The following is a 13,132-nucleotide window of genomic DNA, read 5'->3' as shown; positions in this document are numbered from 1 at the left end:
CTTTGTGCATCCAGCTGAGGTTTTATGGCGAGACACGGCCCTGCTTTGCCCCGTTGTGTCGTGGTTGCCGGAGCCGTAAAGTATTTGTTCCTTTGTTCCTTCTTAGCGCCAGAAAAAAAAAAGAGAAAATAAAAGGAACAAGCACCGTTTCCCCGAGTTCATCTTTTAGATAAACAGAGTTATAGAGTCCGAGTACGTGAGTTTTTATTTCTGTTGATGCACTTGAAACGCTTGGATGTATTCGGTACTGTAACTTTCGATAATAGAATTTATTTATGAGAGGCAGAGAGAGAGAGAATGAGAACTTGTAACTGTACTTTCTGGAGGGGTAGTACAAAGTTTTCATAGACGGTTTTTCTCATTTCTGTGAAGCTAACCGCAACGAAGACGCCACTACACGGCCCATTCTGGTCTTATCGGCTATCTTTCGAATCTCCTTGCGGGTTGCGAGAGGTAACTCACTGCTAAAAGTATTTGTCCCTTCGTTACCTCTAAAAAAAAAAGTGAAATAGAAAAGTGATGAAAAAAAAAAAACTTTCAACCTTTGCACTCTGGTGAAGAAGAAAGACCAGCGAAGCTGTACTGTGGTGGGAATGAATTAATGGCCGGCTTCAAGTGGGCAAGCCAGAGTGAAAAGGCTGGAGAGGTTTCCGCCGTCGCTTATAGATGGCGGTAGCTGTCCAGAGTTTGGTGTCATCATTTGTTTGCTGACGGACACGATACAAGGGAAACTACCCCTTAACAGCTCCGTTGTAAAACTTCAGGTAAGCAAGGTTAAAGTCTTGGTAGGTGATGTGTCTAAGCATGTGAATGAGGTTGAAACGTTTGGGGGTGTACTTAGCTACTGGAACTTTCGTCGATCCAATTTATTTACGAGGGAGATTGGGAACGGGAGTTCGCCACTGTACTCCCACTTGTGCTCATAGAAAGCTTTTTAATATAGTCACCGACAGCTACAAAAGGTGGGGTGTGGCTAATTATGTTCGCGTTTCTTTCTTCGAGATTAGAGAATGTTTGTTCCCGAGTCAACATCTTTGTGTTTGGAGCGATAATAAGACGCTCTGAACACTGCACACCTGACATTTCTTAAAGTGTCAGTGACAATAGACGCTTTTCCCACTTCCGTTACACTCGCTTTGTAATAAACCGCGCTGCTACTGCGCGTGCTCGTTACTTGCCTTATCAGCAGTGCTCCGGATCTGAAGTTTCGAAGAGCATTGCGAGGCGGCGATAACGATCTACGAAAACTCTCTGTTCTGCTCAAAATTATTGATTTTTTTGTTTTTTGTTTCCAAGAAAGTTCGAATGATACGCTTTATATCTATGTTAATTATAACTTTTCGTACATCGTACGCTGGGAATCGCTGGCCCTGGAGGGCACGCGATTTATCCGTACTCAAAGGGAAGGTTTCAACTTCAGTTGGCAACGCGAAGCTCTTGCGTTCCTTATACGAAAATTTTATATTATTTGGAAATCTGATGGTGCATTTGAATTCGAAAGTTGTTTCTACTCATGGAGAAAAAACAGCATTGGTTGTCTGACAACAGTCGGTAATGTTTGTACGAAACAAGTGTGCGCCTTTTGGTAACTTTGACACTCGAGAGTGTTTTGTCGGTGTCTTTCTGTTTGAAAAAATGTGGCAAATAGTGGAACAGCTATATTTGAAATAGTCGGACGACTCTCGGTTCTTGCCGAAAGAAGCAGCGGGGACATGCTGGCAGGCGTAGACCTCTATTATTCTGCACAGTGAACGCAATTCTGCAGGAATGGCCGCAAGGCTGCTCCCGCTACGTGGGACCATTTATCTCGCAGGCCAGGACAGCGTGCCCAAATAATCGGCCGCTAATTGCGCGTCTTGTCCTCCTTCCCGCTAACGGCTTTTCCAAAGAAGCTCCAACCGAAAAGTGCGAATGCCTTTAATATTACGGGACGCAGTAATTTATCACGAACGTACCACTTGGTGTTTACTCGTAGGGTCTGAACTACGATGTTTTTTTTTTAATCTTTCATTATGGTTAAGTCAACAAAGAAAGGGAAATTTAACATTTCTACTTTATAAGTTTATCGGAATATTTCTGGCAAGAGATATATTTTAAAACAAGTGCTGACCTTATAGCGCTTTAGTAGAGTCGAAACGTATCAATAAAATGACGCAACATTTTCAAATTTAGGAGATGCCACGTAACACAAATACCGATTATCATTAACGTCCGATGTAATCATTCATGTCTGACCTCACCCTTACGGTAGCTATAACCTAGACTGGTGCCAACTGTTAACATCTGTTTGCTTTACTGACCACCAGCTTCTGGTTAACTCAGTTGGCAGAGTGCACCGCTAGTCTTGTAAAGGCCCTGATATCGAATCCCGGACCAGGTAAATTTTTTTCTTTTTTCAGAGGGCGCGAGTTCGCTCCATTTTGGGCAGAAGTCATTTTAATATTTCATAATATAAATAGAGTCACTGGGAGCTTTAGAAACGCACGGCGTGGCTTGTCCCGAGTGTCAGATTATTGTTTCCCGGCCAATAAAATTGAGATACAAGCAACTGAGAACGCCGAACATCGAATCACCAATCAAGTCCCGTGAACTTCTGAGTGCTGACTATTGACTCCGTAAATGATGACGTCGCAACATGGTGCTGTGCTCAAAACAAACAGTTACTAGGGCCGCTGTTATGGGCAAATGCATGGGGGCTCGATGTGAGGTTAGAAATGGTCTGATACACAAAAACAAAAAGTGAATAATTTTTGTAAGCATTGTGTTCTCTCAATGTCTAATCATGAAGACATTGTTTGTCGTCTAAGTACCACAAAGAGACAGTAAAAGTCCGTAATTAAAAGTTTCGCAGCCGGTTTCGCCCAATTACTAACAGAAGAAACGATGGCTACGTGGAGTTCGTGGTTCTTTCTGAGGCATCACGCGACTGCATTGAATTAAGATGGTGTCGAGCGACGACACTTGAATTCGCGGGGTCAACTTTCTGAGGGATTTCGGAAGCAATGAGTTCACGCGCACAGCTTTGATCGACGCCCTAAGTGCGCGAGGACGCGAACGCCTGCCTGTGGAGCGCGCTTCCGCAATATTTGAAAAGGTAAAAACACTGTAAAGCCGAGTCACGTTCAACGACGACGTGAAGTGTATGAACGTCGGAGCGAAGGACAGCACACGTTTCAAGGGTTCTGACAACGCGGAACTTGATTCAGTGAACATTTGTGCGATCAAACGAACTGTCCGTTACACACACACACACACACATGTATATGACTCACCCGATGTATATTATCCCGTTCCTTCGCTATTTGGGATCTTACTGAAAACTCAAGAATCAGCAGAAATTTTACTCAGTGTGATCATTACAAACGAATGCGAAACACACACCCATATAATGAGTCTCGAAAATTAGAATTTGGGGTATCGAACCATTCATGCTAGAGTCATCATAGGTGCTATTTCATTACAGTGCACGTCAACGGCAAAATCAGAAAGAGGGCCTGACGCTGCTTTGGAATCATGTGCTAAACAGATGCTTCTCACGCTGTATTTTTATAAGATCTTCATACGTGTGACAGTATCCTTTTTCGCACGTAAATACAATTCGTTTTTATGTTCCTGGTGAGGGTTTTTAGACCTGCCATGTTTCCAATAGATACAAGATCAAAATTGCGTCATTATGCAAATGATTCAAACTGTTGCAGACGGCGTAGTTTAATCATTCCGTGTGTGTTCGCCATCCTCAGCGGTCATCTCGAGACGTTTCGAGGACAGGATGTTGCTGTTGCAAATATTTTAGAAACATCCAATTCTCGGGACAGTTCTGTCCTGTTAAAGGGATACTGAGCCGAAATTTTGATTTTGCAAAATGAGGCTGCAGAAGTGTTGAGCGGGACGCTACGAACTCCAGAACCTCAGTCATACATCGACATCTCGAACGGATGGCCGTACTTTTGAAAAAGAAGGGCGCGATCAAGCGAGGGCTATGACGTTATCTTCCCCCTGGAAAAGTTGAGAATGAGGGTAAGCGGATTCGCTTCTCTCCTCTTCGCTTCGGTTCACCAGCTCGACTAACACATCCTATAAATCAGGCCGTAGCGCTCCCAGTGGTTACGTCACAATGTCGGAAAAGGAAGGCCATGGCGCAACTACGTGAGAAAATCTGTTATCGACGCGCACGACCACCACCGGCGCGGTGCTGTTCGTGCTGTCTGAAAAGGAACGCTGAGACATTTCAGACGGGAAGGGAACTGAAACGAAATCCAGTTATCGCCGCCGGTAGCGCACGCGAGCAAGAGATGGGTCGACAACGTTAAGCCTCTCGTCCTGCTACACCGGTGCTCTCGTGGTGGTTCTTTTGAGACTTGATTTTTTTACCCGTCCTTTTTCTTAAATCACCGCAGTCTCGTGTAGATTTTTTTTGTGTGTGTTTGTTTGATATTATTGCGTTTACGTGGATTCAAGGAACAAGTTCTGCTACGGTTTGAGTGACGTGTGTGGCAACTAGTCAACGGTGTCACTCGTCGATGACCTCTCTCTCGACAGAGAGAGACTTCTTGGAGTTCGTGTTCAAATGTTTCCGTGATGGATCTTGTGGGACGTATGGATACGATCGACAGGTGAGAAACAACTTATTTACGGGCTTTCTTGATTATGTAAGACGCAAGTAAAGTGCTGCAGTCAATTTTTTTAAATATTGTGATAGAATGAAATCTTATTCTTCGTCGTTATCGTCGTTATCCGTGTGCTATTGCGTCGACATTTATAAATATGTGTGGTAATATTATAGTTTTTACTGGAAGGTAAATAACAAGTATGGGTGATTAATGAAAGTGCGTGGTTTGTGCTTATGTTTATTTATACTAATGTTAGTTTGTTTTTATTTTTGCCTTCACCGCGTTTATAATAGAATCTTAACTGTATTAAGGTAATAGTAATATTGTATACAAAATAAGTTATATTTTGTTCTTAGGCAGCTCGAGCCCATAGGGAGAAGTAAATTAGTTGTCTGTAAATAGTAAGTTTAGTACCCCTGCCATGCAGAAAATTTTCTATGTTTTTATTAAATGATATGGAATCGAGTTAATCAGCTCGCTGTCTTGAGCGATTATACGAGCGTCGCAAGCTGATCTGTCGACCCCATATTGTCATTCGATCGAAATGACATAATTTTAATTCAGTGACTGCACGTGATAACATCGCTTACATGATCGTAAGTGACACTTGTCGAGCCGTGTCCGCGTTGACTACGTCTACCTACTTTTTAACTACGATCTGCATTGCTGTGTCCAAGCAAGGCGTGTCTCGCCATTTTTTCGAAGTATTTCTGTATAAGATATGCATTCCTACAGCAATACTTGCGTGACTCAATGTTTTTGACCTAAAACAATCACATTTTTGTATAGACGTCCTATACGCATACTTCATGCCATTTCGTACCGATTATTTAGCGGTATAATGGCTTGCTTCTGTTATAAAATGTTTTCTATACCCGTTGCTATGTGCAGCTTTCATTTTAGCTAATAAGACACGCGTATGTGACTAAAACCGCGTTGCGACGGTCGATCCACGCGCGTTGCCTTCGCTTTCACGCGCGCCCCCAATGGTCTTCCTTTGCGACGTCACGAGAAGAGCGCTATGGCATTATTTCTAGGAGGTGTTGGCTCGACGGGGACGTAGCGAGGAGGAGAGGGAGTGAGCATCGTGACGTTACGTGTGTCGTCGGCCTCGCCGGCCGCGTTGTAATTGCGCAGTTCTTTTCCAGAAATACGACGATTCGTTAGAGATATCGCCGTATGAGTGATATTCTTGGGTTTTCCGGCGTCCCGCTTATCCGTCCAGCGTTGTTCTGTGAGCTCAAAATTTTGTTTGATTATTCCTTTAAGTGCAAAATCTAGCATTAATTTTTTTTAGACATGGCCATTCGCTCTTTCCACCCCAATGTAAAGGCGATGCCGATCCACCCCTCTTCACGCACCCGAAATGCCGAGAGAGAAAACTGCCGACTAAATCGCGTCTCGCGCCGTCAATATTGTTCTAATATTTTTTTTTCGCATAAAATTAATTTTTTTTGACACGCGTGTCCCAACCAGACTGTTAGAACATTTTTTTTATGGGTTCTTTAAGATAGAAAGTGTGTACTGAATCGGCACAATCGTCTTCTAGGAACTAACGCCGATTTTCATAACGTTTCGAAAGTCCCTCCTTCCGAGAGCGCTGGTTGGTCAAGCCGAATGAGCCAACACCACTCCGGACACGTGATACCTAAGCTCGGCGACTTCCGTTTGACGTCGCTGCTGCAAGAGACTTGGTCGACAATTAGCATGAAATCGTTGCGCGGTCCTCGACGTTGAAAGGGGGTGTCTCGTCTTGCCAACCGCTGCTCCGGGTCGTTTTCCTCTCTGCAGGATAGCACTAAGCAGTAATCAGATGAAGAGAACACGTCTCACTAATGTGTCCCTAATCTGACGTCGCAGGCCCTCCCGTCTCCTTCTCGGCAAAGAGTATCTGGCTATGGCTAATGGCTCAGCGCTTTCCTTCGAGAAGGCCAGTGGTGGGACATCTGCGAGCTTGTCGCTCAGCTGATTGCTCGCGTGAGGCGAACCGATTTGGTGGTGGCGCTGGTCTCCAAGACACCGCGGGCGACATCGACGGGACCTAATCAGCCAAATGGCGTCGCGTCATCCCGGAACACCAACGCGGAAGTTGGTCGCAACAAAAACAAACACAAAAGAAAAAATAACCATGTAATGAAACATAAAAAAAAACGAGTGAAAGCAAAACCCGGGAGGAGGAACCATCTGCTGTATCTATGTCACGTCAAGTATCCTCAGAAAACACGGCTGGGCTATGCCCGCTGCTTGCCTTTTTTATATTCGTTTTTTTTTTTTTACTTAGAAAGACTGACGAAAATTGCAACCCAATGTATTTTTGTTTTGGTTTTTACGGGCTTAAATCTTGTTTTTTACATGTCCAGGATAAGTTTTGAGGAGCCAACTGGTGGTAGGTCAACTGAAATAGGGCTGGCCTCCAGAAACCATCTTGTAAATGGGGAAGTTGTAAAACGCTATCAATACTAGTCTACTTCTCAGCATTTCGGGAATTCGTTGAAACTGCATCTCGATGAAAACATAAATCAACGATGATATTAATTTTTTATGATTAGTTTTAACTGATAAAAACAAAGCATGACTAGATCCGTGCGTGCACCCTACAACACACATAAATGGCGACACCATGTCGGGTATTGTGCAGTATTGCAGTTTGTAAAAGTGTGAACGACTCTTTCAGAATATTGCAGTCGGACAGGTTTTAAGAATCCTAAGACAGATAACATTTACTCATGTGTTGGAACCTCAATCGTCGACGCCTCGGGACCTACGCCACCTAAGCGTGTACGCTGCCACACTAAAAAAAAAAAAAGAAAGACAGACAACAGCTTACAGTTTTTACAGGATTTGAATTGGCTATACTTGTATTCACATCAACAAGCTATAAGCAATAAAATAATTAAGAGAAGTAATAGCTTTTCGAGGAGAAAAGTTTTCATTAAATCTCGTTTTTTTTCCCAACAAACTGGAGGTACCGGTCTTCACTAGTTGAGCCATGCCGAGTTTTGAAATGCTGTTCCCGTCTCAGACAAGACGTGCCCTAGGGCATCACTAGTAGAAACCCAAGCACGCGGTTAACAAACCCATACGCATTGTTTCTAACGCTTTTATGTTTACGTATTTGTCATTGAACAACCCGGGATTGGATGTGTACGCGAACACGTGTGCCGGCAAACCGCAAGCCAGGAATAATCCATTGAAAGTGACGGTAAGAAAAATTCTCGAGGTACATCTAAGCACTTCCTATGAGTTTTGAATGCGAAAGCATGCCTGTCATTTTTCCGCTCCCTTATTTCGTCTGCGACGTATTTGCGTCGACGGCAGAGCGCGCGCTCTCCTCGCCGCCCTAACCTTGGACAAGGGTGTAAGATAGACAGCTGGGGAAACGGCCCATAGAAGCCTAACGCAGCGCCGTGATTGGATTGTGTACTCGTCTGCTTGTGGGTACCCCCGATTTGCGACAGATGGCGCTGCGGCGAGAGGAAAAAATTGGAATCGAATTTGCATGGAACTCTACGGGAGAGTGAGCAAAATAAACCGAGAGCACGACAGTGCTCCATTGAAAATTCACGAGGAATCATCTCCGTCAGTTTAGTTGGTCGCCACCGGTCGCCTACCCGGAGTGAGAGTTCGCGGTGCTCCACATAGATGGTGCCACAGAAAGAGAGAAAACCGAGGGGGTCACAATCCGGTCGCTCATTTGGCTCTCGTTTCCCCACCTGTCTATCTTACACCCTGCCTTGGACGCTTCGTGCTACCGGCGCGCTGACGGCGCGGACACGCAGCGCCATTAGGTGGCGGTCAATGAAACTCACGCGCAGCGGCCAATGGGAGCGTCGTTCCTTGTAACTATGACGCGCTCCGACCAGTGGGACCGAAGCCGAAATCTGTCGGCATCACACCGCTCCTTTGGGATCGAGGAAACTAGGTGCAGTTTGGCAAGGCTTTTCGTGTGGTTTCAAAGCTGGGAGCAGGCTTCACTTGGAGAAAGGAGTTCAGGTGCCCTTTGGGGCGGCTTCAAAGCTGATGACGTCGCTTCGTTTATGGGACAGTTAATTCTTTTGCATTGAGACGTGCAATTTAAATTGTTTTTGAATTGGTGGCGCGCGTGATGTGCAGGTCCCCGTTGCAATTCATGGCCGAATAGACGAATAAAATGAGAACTGAACAGCGTACTCGAAAAAAAAAAAATTAAACCTTTTGCTTCAATATTTAATATTATTTCTCCCCACTATTTTGTCCTGGATTCATGACAATAATCAAATGTTGGAATCACATTTAGTTCGATTTACAACCGCGCGGGAATGAGTGGCTCTGGTGGCGGTATCATCCCTTAGAAAGCCTCGATTAAAAGAAAGAGCAACTCAAATCTTGACGAGTGTTCGCAGGTTCAATGACGGATAAGTCCTAAAGCAGATTGTCTACTCGTGCACACGCGTGCGCTGCCTCGTGGTGAGGAGAATAGAGCGCAGAGACGGTGAGCAAAACTTGGAGACGCTTGCAGAGGCCGGTACTTTCACCTCCTCCTCGCACCTTGTGTTGCAAACGTGGCCCATAAACATAAACCACGTGACCCTACTCGAGCAGTTAAAACATTCTCAAATCTTGGTACACTAGTACCAGTGCTCTGATCACGCCCTTAAAGGGATACTACAACGAAATTTCGGCGCTCATTTTTTGGTCTATATTTGTTCAAAGGAGCAGCATCAGATCGAACATACCAATATCTTGTTAAAAAAGTCACGAAAAGGAATTTTAAAACGAATTAAACGATTAGCAAAGAGCACCTGGTGGACGTCGCTAACGCCTCGCTTGTAATGCCCGTCTAGGAACCTTGACAGTTAGTGACGGAGGTTGTCTCGCCTCCGGCCACGACGAGAGAAGAGGGGCAGGAGGAACTCCCCTCTTCCCGAAAATGCCTTTTGTGTGTCGCAGAAGTCGCTATTGTCCCCCTACAAGATTACAGAAGATTAACCCGTCACTCAAAATTCGTACAAAAGCAGCCGCTTCGGTGGCTGAAACGACTAGGCCATCCTCTCGACGTCAGCCTCGCCGTAGCTTTGCTCGTCTTGAGACGACCTACGTCACGATTGCGTTGGGTGTCACGTGGTCTCCGCTGGGCCTTCTCCGAGCGCTTGCCAAAGTGGGCCGTTTATAACGAAAGATACAGCCACCAGGCTCAAAATACAAACGTGCGATTGTCATATACGGATATTGTGGATCATATTCAACCTATTTTTGAACACGACGGGAACATTTCAAATTTCGTTGAAGTATCCCTTTAAAGAAGGCCATGAAACGATCTTTTTTCCTTTTTACTTTTAAGCTTTCCTTCTCAACTCACACATCGCGCGGCTTACCAAACAGTTCAAGACAGGGAAAGGAGGAACTCCCCTTTTGCTCAGACCCACGTTTGTTTACCCGGAAATCGCCATTCTCAGAAGTTTAAGCCCGTGGCTTAAACTTCTGACAAAAGTTGTTTTTGCCTCGCCGATCATCCCTAAGCTGACAGTACTGTGGAAGCTACGTGCTCGTTGGGCCAGCCACACCTCTATCATATGCCACATGATCACGCTTTCTCGCGCACACCGACGCGCAGAGCATGGGGTCAGGTGATGAAAGGGAGGCCGCTGATTGTTCCCCTAAGCGCGTAGCACAAACTGCACTGTCAGCGTAGGCGTAAAGGGAATTTAGTGTCGTGTGGCGCGCGTTGGGACTGGCTGACGTGCTTTGGGTACCGTGGATGTATCACAGCGAAAAGGCAGAGAGCTTTCGAGGGAAAGGAGGCCGCTATGTTGTCAAATTTTCGTACCGAAAATCAGGCTTCTGACTTTCAACCTTCCTTTTTTGACCCACTGACCGACATGCCGTTAGTAAAACCCCCACCTACATTCCTTTATCGCAGCCCAAAATTTGTGTCATTGCGCCGTTAAACTGACACGCAGTCCACAATAGCGCCTCCACGCGGCAGAAAATTAATCACTACCGGAGCAAACATGGCGGCGGTGTTTCAACGAATTGTACTCGCTGTATCAATACTTGAAGCAGAAACGAAGGTTCAGTGGCTCTGATTATGGCTCGGATGCTCTAAAACCGCCAGCCTCTGGGGAGCCGTTTTGGCGATTAGTGCACGCCGAGTTTGACCCGAAGTGCGTCGAGATCAATAGTAGAGCTACTTACAAAAGAAAGGACGACGACAGCGGAAAACACGGCGACGCGGGGGTGCAAGTGTGCCATCGCTCTTCCTGCTGCTTTGTGGAAAGGGATGACAACCTCACTTTTTTCCCCTCTCGCGTTTCTAGAGTCAGCGAGCGAGGCGCTGGAGGTAAAGAGCAGAAATGCTGGAAACAGATTGGCGTAATAAATGAAGCTGTCGCGATTTCGGCGTCACCTCTCTTTTTTTCTTTCACGTCTTTTGCTTTCCCTTTTCAACCCTTCGGTACATTAACAACCATTACGGGAATCGATGACGACGAAGCCAGAAAACGGGGCGAGAGTCTGGAAGAGAGGTGCCCGAGAAAACGGGGACATTTTGTGCTTGTGTTTTGGGGGTACTCCTAGGGGAACCCAGTTTTTTTTTCCTTATCGTTTTCAGGACCCTCGTGTCCCGCGAGATTGACTGGGTTTTCGATTTGTTTTGTTTTTGTTTTTTCGTACGTGCGATTTGGGGTCAATCGAGCATTCGACTTGCGGAGTGCTCTCTTGAGACTGCGGTTGCGAAGGTACATTGGAGTCGTCGGAATGTAAATGTGGAAGGTTCGGGTTTGGTTTGCACAATGAGAGAGTTGCAGAAAAAAGAGACGTGTTCAAATGGTGAAGGATGACCGAGGCGATGAAAACTAAGGCAGTTGGATGTGTGTGACGCAAAAATAGATTTTTTAAAGGAGGACAGACGTTGCGATCCGAGTTAAAGAAAAAAAAGTATTGTTCAATTTTTAACATCTATGGGCAGGAACTATCAATACCATTAAGTTGATTAGACTTTCACACAATTTCTTGATTGGTTCATTATATTTTATTTTGTAACGAATTGCTATAGTCACTAGCAACTTAAGAAACGAGAGGAGTGCCGAGTCTCCAGCATTTCATAAATGCTGGACACTCGGCAACTTGTTTGCTCGGAAACAAGCAAACAAGAAGTGTAGATATGCATGCAATGTAACAAGGAACGGGACAATATAAAAATTCACAGCAAAAACAAATTTCAACATTTTCAACGACAGTATAAGACGAAAATATAAAGCGCCGTTTACACACTTGCAACCAAGTACGACTGAGAGAGACAAGACAGGTTTTTAAGCCTCTTGCGACGGCGTACAACCTGCTCCGTAGCAGCGCATCCGATCCCGCGCCCAGGGCTACGAACCCAAGGAATATTTGCCAAATTAAGGTAATATTCAGGTCTATGTAATAATAAGGAAAATCTTGCTAGTTTCACGAACATTCTTGAGCAACGTAGATGTCTGGAAATGTAGAGGTCAATTATGATTTTTTTACTTCGAGACAACAACGAATTTAAATATATTTGGCTAAATTTGGGTTTTTCACTCCATCTGTTTGGCGGTTTATTGTGCGACCCTCTGGCAACGATGAGGAGCACCCGAAAAACTATTTTCCGTAAAGTCAGTTTTCATCGCCCTCGTGCAAACTATGGAGGCAGAAACCAGCGAACTCTAAGGTTCTGAGAGCGCTGTTGCGCCTTCTCTAATAAAAAAAAAAAAAAAGCTTGAGTACACGAAGAAATACTGCGATGTCTGGATTTTGGCATTAGCTAAATCTAGACACCGCAGTGACGTCTGTCCTCTTTTAAAAATATCCAGTAACGATAAGTCTGTATCTTTGACACTTACCATGTCCAAGATACAGGCTTACCATGAGTAATAAATGGCGCTTACCGTGTGTCGTGTTCCGGGTGTTTGAGTTTGAGAACTCTAGCTTGAGTTGCATCTTTTGTTTTGAACTGACTATTATAAAAAGCGTTAAAAATGTAATTAAAGCAGTACCATGTTCTGGTGGTATGCACAACATCTAAGGCGGAGATGGGGTTTAATTTGTCAGTTTGAATCTCGCGGTAACACTTCTTCCCGCCAGATTTGGTTTGACCACTGGTTTTTCCCGATAAACCTATTTTTGCGAAACGTATACCGCGAGGCGTAAAGGCTATATATTTTATCTCTTATCGTAAAAATGGAAGTGATGCAGAGAACAACCAATATTTAGTATTATATGATTATTTGGGCGAGCGTGGGAAATTTTGGCAGAAATAGGGGAATTTCTGTTCTAGGGCTTGTTTGAAATTAGGTGATTGAAACACAGCTACCGGAAGAAAGTTTCATTCAGATGTGGTACGAGGCGGAAAAAAAAACTCTGTTTAAACGAAATAGTTTTTGCGGAAATGGGTTGTAATGAATGTTTCCGGGTGCGCCGTTTTCTTCTCGAGCCTAATGGTTTAAGAAATGTTTCGCAAGCTCACTGGGCTGTGCCAGCTCGTAACGCCGACGATGGAAGGTATACGCTTCAAGAAGTTT

The sequence above is a fragment of the Ixodes scapularis genome, unplaced genomic scaffold, assembly GCF_016920785.2.
Source record: "Ixodes scapularis isolate PalLabHiFi unplaced genomic scaffold, ASM1692078v2 PGA_scaffold1__304_contigs__length_218370807, whole genome shotgun sequence".
NCBI classification, from domain to species: domain Eukaryota; kingdom Metazoa; phylum Arthropoda; class Arachnida; order Ixodida; family Ixodidae; genus Ixodes; species Ixodes scapularis.
This window is presented reverse-complemented; position numbering follows the sequence as displayed.